This window comes from Sinohyriopsis cumingii, chromosome 9, assembly GCF_028554795.1.
Source record: "Sinohyriopsis cumingii isolate HCF-2022 chromosome 9, ASM2855479v2, whole genome shotgun sequence".
Lineage (NCBI taxonomy): Eukaryota > Metazoa > Mollusca > Bivalvia > Unionida > Unionidae > Sinohyriopsis > Sinohyriopsis cumingii.
The window spans coordinates 45570117-45580160 of NC_142969.1; the positions used below are offsets into that span (position 1 = coordinate 45570117).

Genomic DNA, 10044 nt, shown 5'->3' on the forward strand with positions numbered 1-10044 from the left:
ATAAGTGATTCACACCAGTGATGAAAGATACATGTACCATTACCAGATGTGTGTTGACAAAAGATGAGCATTTGCTAGAATTGTTTTTAGGTTCATCCCATGGGGCTTTTAGTAATGAACGTAATCAGATAACGAGTAGCTGGCACACGGGCATTAATGTGGCTTCCTACTAATAGAAACACCTATTATGAAAATATATGGAGATAAATTGGTACAGAGAGTAACAATTTAGCTATCAAATAATTGTTCCTGGATACAAATATAAAAAAGTTCCATTATAATTTTTTTAACATGATCATTTCTTATTAGTATCCTTTTTGTTATCCAACGGGGCATTTACATTGGGAAAAATAGTTTCCCAGTACTGCATTAATTTTTGGTTGATTTTTCTGCCCATGCACCTTAATCACTCTTCAAAACTCATTTGGTTACCATAGATATGATTTTAGCCTTGACACTGACATACTGTACTTGTAAAAATTGATGATCAAGAAAAATGATAAGATGTAACAAGGATATTCAACAGTATTTTTTGATTCACCAGCATCACTAAACAGAAAACTGCAATCTAAAAATTCAGTTTAATTTATTAATATAAAATATAAACATTAATAAGGGCAACACAATTTTCTAAAAAGAACTTGAACATTCAGAACACATCTCCTTCAAGATCGTAATTAACTACATGTATATACATACAATAACACATTCGCATCAAATGCTTATGTCCTTTTCTTCAGTCATATCTCACCAGAGTAATTATACATTTGAAATGATTTCAGTCTCTGTAGATTATTTTGACAAAAGTCATCACACTTTTGCATTTTTGCTTATAAGTCTCTACATTTGAAATGCTGTACTGTGATGATGTTAAAGGTGAAATTTCACAAGTGGATACACCAAAGCCATATCTAGGAAGACCGCAATTGTTTCTTAGATTCTTCTGCTGGGATATCGAAATCTAAGAACTTCTCCTGTTTTACTGCAAAAATGGTGTAGAAATCTGGGTTCTGTTAAGGAAAAAACACCAAACAGATAAAAATACACTGCAACGTGCACATGTATACCACTATTTTCTTATAAGCAGGAGCACTGTATTCAAAAAGGCAGAACAATTTATAACTATGATATAGTATATTCTTTGACTTTATATATATATATATATATATATATATATATATATATATATATATATATATATATACACACACACACACACACACACACACACACACACGCACATATCCATACACACATGAAGTTCATTGAGACCCACCAACCTATCAAGACAGTCATGGAGCTTATCCAGACCTGCCAACCCTATCAAGAAAATCATGGAGCTTATCCAGACCTGCCAACCCTATCAAGACAGTCACAGAGCTTGTCCAGACCTGCAACACTATCAAGACAGTCATGGAGCTTATCCAGACCTGCCAACCCTATCAAGAAAATCATGGAGCTTATCCAGACCTGCCAATCCTATCAAGACAGTTATGGAGCATGTCCAGACCTGCCAGCCCTACCAAGACAGTTATGGACATCATCCAGACCTGCCAACCCTATCAAGACAGTCATGGAGCTTATTCAGACCTGTCAATCCTATCAAGGCAGTCTCAATAAGGCAGTTGAATTTTTCTCACAAGTCTGACCAGTTTTCACTAAGGTGTAACAAATCACTGCTATTGTACTGTCATGTACTGCTATTGTTAAGTTGGAAAACGTATTAAATTTTAAAAAATTAAGCATCTGAAACTAATGCAGGGATAGTAAACATTATATTCAACTGAAAAGTTTGTAAAGTACATGTAGACCTTATTTACCTCAAAGTTGCTCAAACCCAAGTTCCAAACTATATGCAGCTCACTGGCATGCTGCTATCTCACAACTTAAAATAATTCTTACAATTTCTTTTACCCGATTTCACTTGATGGTTATCATATCTCCTGCCACGAGACAATCTAAAATCGATCTGTGATATCCAATAAACGTAATTATGTCCCTTCCTGCTTTTATTCACAACAATCGGAATATTAATTTTATTCTTCTTACTGCTTATTATCACTTTTTAAGAGGCTTATTTGCCATATCATCTTCAACATCGATTGTTGGATGCTATTTTTTTAAAAAACTTGTGTCATAATTATTACTGCTGTTTCTGTACCCATGAATGTAATCCCCGTTTATTTTCAGAGCATTTTTTCCCCTCTCTTATTTTGGTGGTGATACAAGAGTTAGATTTATACATTCCTAGTATTGATTTAAAAGTTATTGTTTATTCTTTAGAATTTGAGAATTATGGTGTGGTTGTCTGTGTATTTTGGTAACAATGCAGGGAGTAATCAGGCACTGATGATTATCCGGTAGTGAAATCTGTGACCCAATGCACAGTACTTTGTTTATAGTCCAGCCTCTCAAAAAAATGATAGATAACCTATGCCAAGAACTTCACAGTGAGTTCATCTTTAGAATAAAATATAATTTATTATCATTTGGACACAATGGAAATTCAGTACTGAGGAACAAATGTAGAAAATATATAGTAAAATGAATTGTGAGCCATTCCCTTAATCAAATGTTGATATGCACATGCTTTGCATTAAAAAATATGTGCAGTTTAAAGTGTCTGAAGTACTCCTGTAAATTTTGGTTCTCTGATCAACTCCACTGAACATAATATGAAAGCTGGATCCAAATCAAACAATGATGATCCAATTATCCAGATCTTACAACAACAATCATATTTCTGTAGTTTTTGCTTTTATTCACCAAGTCAGTATTTTAAAGGTCATTTTCATAAGTCTTATGGCAAAATTGTAAGGGTTGCCAGGTCTATTCATCTGAAAGAGAAATAAAAATAACAATACACTGAAATTATCAAGTAAAATTCTTCATTTTAAAAAGAAAATTATACTTGATGTATACAATTAGATGTACACATTTTCACTTCTTTAGAAATACATTCTGCAGCAAAATGCTTCCATTGCCTGTTTCCTTTACTAACAAAAATCACATGGGCTTTAGACCATTTCAAAGTGGAAGAAATACGATCATTAGATATTTGTATAATGAAACAAAGTAATTAATGTCCTTATAGATGCATTCTTTCTTTATATCCCCCAATACCACAGCTCTCTTTTTGACACATTTACCTGTATTTTCATTTCATATTTATAGCAACAGATTCCATGGATGCTGATTTGTATTTGAATGTCTGCAATATTAGCAATATTACCAGCTTAATCTAGCGCACAGAATTCAACAAGCAGCAAACAGTCCGATTTTTGACTAGATCTATATACATGTACCTTTACAATCCTTCATTTTTTGACAAATGACAATATTCATTTACATAGAGAATATAGAGAGTAACAATTCCAAAAGTAAGGTGTTCCAAATAATTCCAAATGATGAATGTGCTGATGTACCAACAGCCTTGAATACTCTGATGTACCAACTGTCTTGAGGTATCTCAAACTCACAATTGTGTAATCAAGAATGTGTCTGAATGAATTCACAATAGTTCTAAAATAGTGTTTTAGTCCAAACATTAATGAGCACTTGTGTACTTCCAATTAATAATATGAACAAATAATAACTCAAATTATAACTGAACACAATTGAAGTTGATTCTTCAAATACTAGCGTTACGATGGGAATGAATAATCATGTTGATCTCAACCTTTATATATATCTCACTGGTCCTATGTTGTTTTAACATTTTCTGAATAGACTATTATATTAATGGAAAATTAACCAAACTGTAAACAAATTCTTTCCTTGAATCGTCCAAGGTCATACTTAAGGTTGAGTCTTGAACTCAAACCCAAGTAAACAACCTGTTTACAGTTTACTAACATGACAATGGGCAGGTATGCACCAAAACTCTATCATCAAAACAATGAACATAAAATAAAGAAAATATACATAACAAGTTGGACACTGCATACATCCTTAATGAGTACCAAGGGAACATGAAAAGTATTCTGTTAATCTGCTCTGTTTGCACATGCTTTTCATATTTAAAGATTGCATAATGTAAAATTATACCTAGAAGATAAAAAGTTTACCATGAAAAAATGAAAGCCCCAAATTATACCATACAGATGCTTTTGAAATCTCAACAAAAACATAATAACGATGCTATCTTTTCTTTATAACATTTCTGTATACAAGGATATAAAATAACTATATTGTCTATTGTACTAGATCCCTTTATGTATTCTGCTTGGTTTTTAAAAAACACTTCTTAATAACTTTCCCACATTGTTACGTTATCATTCATAATCTTTATAAACATTTTACCAAGAACATTTAAAGAGTAATTACAAAATTATTTTGATTTTCTGTACTCCCATCCTTATGTAATGCCCATCCCATACACAAATTACCTACTAAAAGGATATTAATTAAAGAACAACAGCATTAGATGAACAGGTGCATGATTGCTAAATATCGAAAAACTCCTTTACAATACCACTGGGCAATAACAAAATTTTCACGCTGGGTGCTTTTGTAGCCACAATGGATATTGTGTCAGTGACATTTTCATCAAGGACCAAGAAGACATTGTAAGAAGTCTTTTAATGATGAAAGCCCCATGCTGATATGACCATCCATTCAGGAGGAGTAGTGATAAGATTTTCAAGATGGCCACACTGAATGTCCAAGCAGCACTGTTTTCGTTTAGGACCAACTAGGCCATGGGATGAATGTGTGTGTGTAAGTCTCAAGGCAGTACTCAAAGTAGCTAAGGAGGGAATTATTGTTATTGTTATTGTTGGGTTTAACGCCATTTTTCAGCACACGATAGGCTGCTATACATGGCGGCCAGTATTAATGGTGGAGGAAGAAACCTGGAAATGCCCGGAAAGAACCACCGACCCTCGAGAAGCTACTGGCAAGCTTTCTCACATACCCACATTGGCCGAATCTGAGACTCGAACCCACGCAGACAGAGGTGAGATGGCAGTGATCCGTAACGGAGAGCGCTTTAGACCACTCGGCCACTCGGGGCCCCTAAGGAGGGAGTAATGATAACAATCTTTTGCTAACTGACAGACAAAGGATGATGAACAGATCATGTGAGCTGAGGAATGCCTTATTCTGTTTTAGCTAAAGCCTATTTCTTTAACAAAACAAAAAAATCTCAAATCAAACTAATATTGAAGAAAGTTATTAGATAGCTTCATTTCGTTAAAGATACTTAAAAATTCTTTAAATGACTTTGGAATTCCCGGCTTCCATCACATTCCAGCTAACTGAACTGTAGGTCACGGAACATGAAAACGCATCCATTTGTTTGTGTTAGAATTTGAGTCCATTGGGATAAAGATGTCCGAGTAAGCATAGTCTAGCCAAAGCAATTTGACTTTGAGGAAAAGTGTAGATACAGGTTGCCAAGTGTGTGAGACATTCCTGAAAAGTTGGCCTCACTTCCCATCAGCCATCACAGATAACATGTTAAACAATGCCCTTCATTTAGTCAGAACGACGTCGACTCAAACAACATAAATATCAGGGTAGATGTCTTACATTGTAGAATTATTGGTGACCCAATTGAGGACATCAGGAATTCAATACCTGTGCATAAGGCAGAAACATGGCGCCCAAATCAAGGATAGTAACAAAGTTGGAGCCCAAATCAAGGATAGCAACAAAGTTGGAACTGTCTACAATTGTATAAAGCAATAGCAGTGAATGTAATGGCACTATTCTTATGAACTTCAATATCATCTTTCTTAAGGGGGTATTTTCTATGATAATTCTAACATTCACCAAAGAGGTATATATCAAACTAGTTAGAAAAATATAAAGTCGATTTGTTTTAATTGGTAAGAAAAATGTTCACATGCACATTAACTTGTGCTGTTCCTCAGCAAAGGCCTAAAACTGAGTATTGTTTCAATCTATCCATGAGAATGCTTTCGTATCACATAATTCCCAAAAATGGTGTGTATACTCCAACGCTGTATTATTGTGGGCTCTATATTATTGCAGCAAACTGGATTTTCAGATCAATTTTGGACACGTGCCCTCTAGCGGTTTGTTTACAGTGGTAAAACTCTAGCCAGTAAGGATGCAACTATCTTATAGCACAGTTTCCTCTGATATGTCCTTTTTTTTTACAAGTTTACATTAAAAAAGAATGAACATCACTTTTTTGAAAAATGCATGCCATTCTATTGATCAACACATACAAAACTCCTGTCGAACTTGCTATACCTGCATTGGCTTTGATTACGAAATGTACTCAGTATCATGCTGAGAATTTTTTTTAACAAATCCTGCTTCATGTTTATAATGTCTTCTGATAGAATTCTACATACTTTGGGTAATGCCAATACCTGTTATTACGACTTTAGGCCAATTCTGAAACAAAGAAACTACCCATCCATGAATTAGCCATTGCATTATGGTCAAATTCACGGTTACTTCCTTTGAAGAACCTTACCACAGGGCGAGAAACTCTGTCTGTTTGCGATTAACAGCGATGTCACTGGTCGGCTTAGGCTTAGAGGCCGGAAACCCAACATTATAACACCTCAGTGATACTACCCCAGACCGTTTTCAAAGAGACCACCAGTATCCAATCAGAACTAAGATAGTCAAATTTTGGGTGGGTTTCTCACGCAGCCAGACATTATTCTGTTCCATCGATTGTGAACGAATCATTGCATGTCTGGACATTGGCGAGAGCAGATCATAGAGAAGTTGGACACACTAGACTGCACTCTGAGTGCCGAAGTTGTGTGCTCATTAAGATTAAAAGGGAGTTCTCGGAACTTTGGACAAAATTGGATCAAAGACTTCTGAGGTAACATACATTCGCCTGAATCTGCCTTGCTTCCTTACTAGGTGTCATAAGATTTATACGTTATCATCTACATTTAACTTAGTAGAAATTTAATCTTCCATGTATAGCTGAATTATCAACATGTCGTAATGTAGTATATAGCAAATTAGTAATATTCAAGATTAATTTATGTAGGTGTTAGGATAAAATCGAAGTGGTGTAATCTGCTATGATGTTGCATCGTGGTGCAGAAATGAATTTAATAGGGAGTAGTATTAGACCTTGTACTTGCAGGGCTGAGCAAATTTTTTTTTTAACCACTAGTCCAGGACAAGTGGTTTCAGAAAATTCACTAGTCCCACCTTTCTCTTCATTAGTCCCACCTTACACTTCACTAGTCCCACCTTACTTTTCACTGGTCCCAAAATGGTAATCACTTGCTGAGATTTGATGAGACGTATGTACTTAATCCATAGAAGAAAAAAAAATAATATACAACATAATTATTTCTTAAAAGAATTTAATTGTTCAAAAACATTGGTTGTTATACATTTGGCTTCTTCAGATTCATGTATATATGTTTTAGCTGATGGATTTGAAAATACGCCCATGTATATGTCTGCCACCTGCACCAACACTAAGCCAGCAGTTGATAGCTGTGTCTGGGTTAAAGTCCTCAAGCTCTGGTCCATTTGCAGAAATGTTCATTAGCATTTGTAAACTCTTTTGGTTTAAGGAATTCCTTAAAGAAGACTTGATTAAATTTGTCGAACTAAATCATCTGTATAATCAATTATAAATTAAAGAGTCATTACTGTCATTTAATCAGTTCATAAGGGAAACCAACACTGATGTTGGTAAAGTACCTTAATTTAATTACACTGACTCGCTGGATTAAAAAAAATCATAGTGAACCACTTGTTATGATCTAGATTGCGTAAACTCATTGCAACAAAACCACTTACAACACTGCTAATTGATCATACTGGCTTTTTTTTGTTTGATGTGTTTTGATTTGCCGATAATTTGGTCCCTTAGCCCAATATGCAGTCAAGCGGTAACAGGATGTATATGTATACACGAAGAGGGGTAGGATCAAGTATTCAGTACGCCCAGAGGGCATGATTGGCCAAATAAAGGTAGATATAGTCATTAAAGCACGAAAATAAGGACTAGGCCGACTTTTTTAAAAAGCACTTGTCCCGGCCTAGCAACTTGGAAAATTTTACTTGTCCGACTTCAAAAATGACTAGTCCGGGACATCGGGCTATGGGATTTGCTCAGCCCTGGCTTGTTTGTACTTAAATATATAGTGAACTGTAGAGAGTTGGTCATTGTTGGCCTTGTGCACATATAATTAGGCATTTATATTTGCATGTGTCTTTTATAATTTGTGCGGTAGGAAGTGCATAGGAATATTGTTGATGTTGATATTTACTATATAGAGAATGTATGTATGTATGTATTAGAAGTGATATTACTGTTGTTATAGTCTTTATTATAGAACAACCAAATGTAGAATATTTAGATGTGAATGTATGAGTTGACCATATGAGTTAACTGCCATTATGCTGATGAAAGATCTCCGAGAGTGTGATTCTCCTGTGTTTGTCCAACGAAGCACAACTGAACGTCCCTTCTAATCCACTGGAAGCTTTCTGGGTGGGATTGGTTGTCACCTAAGATTACAGAGGAAAAGATGTGGACAGCACGTAGAGATAGGCTGTTGTGCAAGGAAGAAGGGCTGGAGATGGAAACCAGGGTACAAGAAGTACCAACAAGGAGGGTCGAAAGGAGATAAGGGTACCAAAAGTACCGACAAGGGAAACGGAACAAGGGTATCGGAAGTATTGAATTTAATACAAGCCAGAAGTTACAGATGAGCAACAATGAAGGGACACCGGAAGGAAACACTCTCCCCTTTAATTTCACAGGATAAATAATTGGCCATTTGGATAGGTTGTGTATTTATTGGAAGCAATTGCATTGGAAAATTGTCCTGTAATTGTGGAATACTGTGATATAGTTTATTAAATTGTTATACCTTTCACCTTATCAATTTTATACTTTAACACTTAGACCATCAGCTTTACTGACTGGGGGCTCAGAGCTATTTAAACTTTAAATTGTCAGTCCTTCTGTGGGTTTGGTAATAATTCTGTAAGGGGCACATGACACTCAGTGTCAGTTTGATGTTTGATGATTATAGGTCGTATACCAATGGTGATGTACATGTCCTTACAAGGTTAAGCTTGACAGTTCATTCCATGGTAGACAATATGGACCAAAAATGACAAAATGTTGCTTATGATCATACTTAAATAGGAAGAGAATAGCAGTTAAACAAGAAAATATCGTGATAATATAGAGTTGTCCCCCATGGTACATTAATCTGGGTCAACCACTATATGCTGTTTTATTTACATTTACGCACTTTGATTGGCAAAGATTTTTTTTTTATAAGAATAGAAAGAGGGAAATTCATAGAAACTTTACAAATTCAAGTATGCAGCAATAGCAAAATGGTCTTAATATGTACCGATAAAAACTTAATACGTACCGATAAAAAGTACCGCGACAATACAGCGTTCCTGGCTACCCGAAATTAGGAGCATGAATTTAGTAATAAATTCACGCACAATAATAAATTGCTTCGAATGTGCAAACCCTAAACCATAAACACTAACAACATCGAAATGAAAAATTCTTAACTAACTTTACAAAATGACATATATTTCAGACTTAGTTAAGAGGTCGAGTAAAAAACTACATATTTTTTTCAAGATCACGCACAGCATGATGCAGTGAAGGATACAAATTCCAAGGACAGTTGCTCCGATGAAAAGCCCCAATTTTCTCGTTCTGCTTCTGGATGAAGAATTATACGATGCTCTTAATGTATTCATTCGCTCAATTTTCTTTACAAAATACTTGTCAGTTTCGTTCAAGTTCTGAAATTGTTTAGTCATGTCGACTTTCGGCATTCGGTCCGCCATCGCTGCTGTTCTTGTTGTTTTGTGATTTTAGATGAAGGTATTGCCTCCACATTTCGGAGCACCAGCTGAATAGATTTACAGATTGTATAAAACTATAGGCCTATAACTAAGTACGCATGTTTGCATTATATTTTTAATGCCTTTATCATCAGTTGTTTATTTCTTTATATTTAATGAAGATATTCACTTTGTCACTGCACTCATTTATTGATCATTCATTAATGTTAAATCCCTTCGTTTATATTTCTGTCGTTC

The 10044-nt window shown here is 35.1% G+C and overlaps 1 long non-coding RNA gene across 1 annotated transcript; it reads right to left on the reverse strand.

Moving 5' to 3' along the window:
* Window positions 1-569: 569 nt before the first annotated feature.
* Window positions 570-9828, reverse strand: LOC149791727 (uncharacterized). Its single transcript, XR_016423385.1, has 2 exons — window positions 9609-9828; window positions 570-1003 (listed from the first exon to the last, which is right to left on the reverse strand). It is a non-coding gene; the product is annotated as an uncharacterized LOC149791727 (long non-coding RNA).
* Window positions 9829-10044: the final 216 nt, after the last annotated feature.